Genomic DNA, 4,057 nt, shown 5'->3' on the forward strand with positions numbered 1-4,057 from the left:
ACACACACACACACACACACACACACACACACACACATTCTTTTTCATATTCTTTTCCATTGTGGTTTATCCCAGGATATTGAATAGAGTTCCCTGTGCTCTACAGTAAGACCATATTGTTTATCCATCCTATACATACTAGTTTGCATCTGCTCATCCCAAACTCCCAGTCCATCCCTCCCCCACAGGGAAAATTTTAAATTAAAATTTATGGTTTAGATTTGCATTCACCTTACAGTGATCACAGTGTCTTGGATGAAACTGGGTGAGCGACGCGCTGCACACAGACATCCCTCAGCAGTCTGCTCATGCTTGAATAGGATCAAACATGACACCGTTCCGGGTCTGGCCTCCGGTATTTACCTTAAAGGTAACATTGTAAAGAGCGGCCTCCTAGGGTGGGCTGTTGACGTGCATCTTTGTATATTCAGAACATTTCCCATGGCCTCGAGATCCTACGCCTCACCACTTCCTGACCTGGGCAGTCCTGAGGCCTCACCCTGAGCCCCGGTTGCAGAGCAGAATGGAACCCGCCTTGCATCTAAGGCGGAGGTGCCGTCAACTCTGTGGGCGACAGAAGCTGCGCTCAGACTGTCAGAAACAAAGGACGCGATTGTTCTTCCTGGGAGGACAGCCTCGAGAAAAATTCTCAAGGGGAAAAGATCTCCCTACCTCTTGTTCAAAGGAAAGCAGGTCACGGTTTCATAGGTTTCGGGACAGGGTTGCCAGCTGGAACGCCGGTCACAACTGAAGTGCAGACACACGTGAACACTTACACGTAAGTGTAAGCATGTCCCACACTGGGTGCCCCGAGTGTGTATTTTATTTGCGGAATCTGTCAGCCCTGTTTCGGGCGGAAGTGAAGTGGGTTTCTCTGGATGTGTAACCTTTGGAACGTTTTCTCTTTATTTTATTCTCTTAAATCCCAAAGTTGAGAGTGCTGTTATTTTTCAAGACTAGAAATATTTTTGAAGGTGACCGTATTTGGAGACGGGGCCTTTAAAGAGGTGATTGAGGTCAGATGAGGTCACTAGGGTGGCCCTAATCCCACATGTCCTAATAAGAAGAGGGGATCAGGACACAGACACGCACAGGGGATGACCACGTGGGGACACGGGGAGGAGACGGCCGAGTACGGCCCAGACATAGAAGAATCTGTCGCCACTGTGGCCTTGGGCCTCCAGCCTCCAGGACGGGGAGAAATAAACTTCTGTTGTTTCAGCCACCAGCTGGTGCTGGGAGGTGGGGCTTCTGTTACAGAGGAAGGGGGCACCCGCCCAGCCTGGCATCCTCCAGTCCTTCTGCCTGTCTGCCTGTCAGTCCCCTCAGGACAGGCTCCCAGCTGCCCCCGGGGGCCTCCTGCACCTGCTGCCTGTCCCGTGTCGCGGCGTCTCCTAGGAAACCTTGTTGTGGGGAATTCACTGGCCGTCCAGTGGTTGGGACTTTGTGCCGTCACGGTGAGGGCCCAGGTTTGATCCCTGGTCAGGGAACAAGACGCCACAAGCCACACGGCGCGGCCGGAAAAACAAACACAGGAACTTATTGTGGCCTCTGTACACGCCCGGTGGCTTCACAGCCCTTGTTCCGCAAGAGGCTCATTTCATCTTATGATAAAAATGTGTCTTATTTACAGGTTACACTCTCATAAAACTGTCTCCTGAAGCAGACCATAAGCTTCCTCCGATCCCAGAGCCTGCAAAGCGCCTGACGCTTGAAGTCGGTATTCAAGGAGTGGGGAGGCCAGACACACAGCAGGCGTGTGAGGACAAGCGGCCCTGACTGCCTTCGTGCTCTAGAACCACGCCCTCCCCACGGGGTAATCACCGTAATCACCCCGCCCCGAGCAGGGAGACTGGACCTGCCGTCTCCCTAGACCTGTTTTCTTCTTCAAAGGACAGGGATGTGACTTCCTGCGGGGCACACGGGGCCCCCGGGGGTGGGGGTCCTCTCAGCACTGGCCAGCAACCCCAGCACCCGAGGTTTTCTCCCTGAGCCCTTCTGTGCAGTAGGTGACACAGCCCGGCCAGGGTCACCCACCTAAGGGGCGAGCCTCCAGGACCTGAGTGCCCACCCCTGCAGCCATGGGGAGGCCCACATAGGGTGATCATGTGGCCTGGTGTTCCTGGGACTGTCTGGTGCCAGCTGTGGTCCCTGCCTGGACCTCACCCAAAGGGATAAGAAAAGGGCAGGAGGGATGGAAGGGACATGATGATGAAACCGCCCTGAGACCCAGGCCTCCTGCACTCGCTGCTGGCCTGCGTGGGAGATGTGGGCATCTGGCGGGGTCACTAGAAACCTCAAGACCTCCCCACGTGGGTCATTTCTATGCCCCGCCCCCCCGGTCCTTAATTGTGTACCCGTGACTCTGCACGTGGCCCTGCTTGCTTTCCGGGAAGGGTAGGAGCCGTGTAGGAGTGGATGGCCTTGTGAGGACCCTCTGAGCACATTAATCCCGCTGTGCCCGTGGTGGCCTCTGACCAGGAGCCCAGGTGGCGCACAGCGGGCGGACTGTGCGCCATTTAAAACTAATTATCGGGCTTCCCTCGTGGCGCAGTGGTTGAGAGTCCGCCTGCCGATGCAGGGGACACGGGTTCGTGCCCCGGTCCGGGAAGATCCCACATGCCGCGGAACGGCTGGGCCCGTGAGCCATGGCCGCTGAGCCTGCGCGTCCGGAGCCTGTGCTCCGCCACGGGAGAGGCCACAGCAGTGAGAGGCCCGCACACCGCAAAAACAAAACAAAACAAAACCAAACAAACAAACTGGGCTTAGTACTTTACTGGAAATGGTGTGAGCAGTGCTGCTGCAATTCGGACCGTCCATCCGACTTCCCCGTGGCGAGGTCGCAGTGCCTGGAGGCCGGCTCACCCTGACCCTCAGTGACCACCAGGTTTGGATGTTGTTACCATGGTCCTTTCATTACCCTCAGGTCTTCACAGTGATAGATGACGTTGCCTGGACTTTGCATTAGTCTTAGGGGGGACCGGCACCCCCAGAACTTGAGTTCTGACGGCACGTCTTACTTCAAACGGCAGCAGCTCTTACAATCAGGCGACAAGAACGGGGAGTCCCTGCAGGAGGAGGGGCGTCCGATGGGTGCTGAGTGGACACTGGGCTGGGGGTGGCCAGCCTCCCCCGAGGAGCCGGGGCCCCTGGGCGGGTAGCTTTAGGGCTGCAGAGCAGGCTCCTCTAGCGGCCTGACGGGGGGCAGCGGGGCACCAGGAGCGGCGGCACCCCAGCCCGGGCATGCCCTCGCCCTGAGGGGCCGCGCCCAATTTGGTTCCCTTCCTCTGGGTGTGCCCTGGACACCCACAGGCTGTGGGGGAAGGGCATCTGGCCGGTGAGTGTGCCCGGGACGCAGGGCACCGGGCGTCTGGAGGTGGATGGAGGGGCACCGAGGACACAGGGGTCCGGCTGCCTCTTGCTCCCAGGTGGGGGGCTTGGCAGACGCTGTGAGGCGGGGGCCAGCAGCCCTCAAACCGCCCTCTGGCTGCGGACCCTCCTGGCCACCTCGGACACGGGTGCTTTCTCCCTGGATCGTCACTTCCACTTTCCTGGAGGGCGGCCCCCTCTTATCTAACGCTCGCCCTCGTTTCATGTGGCCCCAAATGCCCTCGGTCGGGGGTACGGCTAGCACACTCAAGTCCAAGTGCCCGTATCCGTGCTCTGTGTTTCCTGTTGGGGCCGGGACCAGGGAGCTGTGAGGACACAGTGGGAGACGGAGGCTGGAAAGCGCCTGAGAAGGGCAGGAGTTAGGAAACGAGGCCGAGGGGGAGCAGGAAGTACCCGCCAGGCCCGCCAGGCCAGGGGAGCTGCTGGGCTGGGCCAGCGGGGCTGCGCGCTGGGCTACTCTGGGGCACGAGAGGAGTGAGGGCAGCCGTACCGGACATGCTCTTGGAGACAGGGAGTAGGAAATGTGGTTTGGGCCCCAGAGAAAGGCCGGAACGGGTGGGGAATTCAGGGAGTCACTTGCCGAAACTGGGAGCAGCCCCGTCCAGGGTGGCAGAGGCGGCTGCCAGGGAAAGGGGCGGGGCAGAGACAGGAGGGCGGGGCGCCGGGG

Source organism: Aethalodelphis obliquidens, unplaced genomic scaffold (assembly GCF_003676395.1).
Source record: "Aethalodelphis obliquidens isolate GAN/ISIS:26980383/991018 unplaced genomic scaffold, ASM367639v1 scaffold15, whole genome shotgun sequence".
In the NCBI taxonomy this organism is placed as follows: Eukaryota; Metazoa; Chordata; class Mammalia; order Artiodactyla; family Delphinidae; genus Aethalodelphis; species Aethalodelphis obliquidens.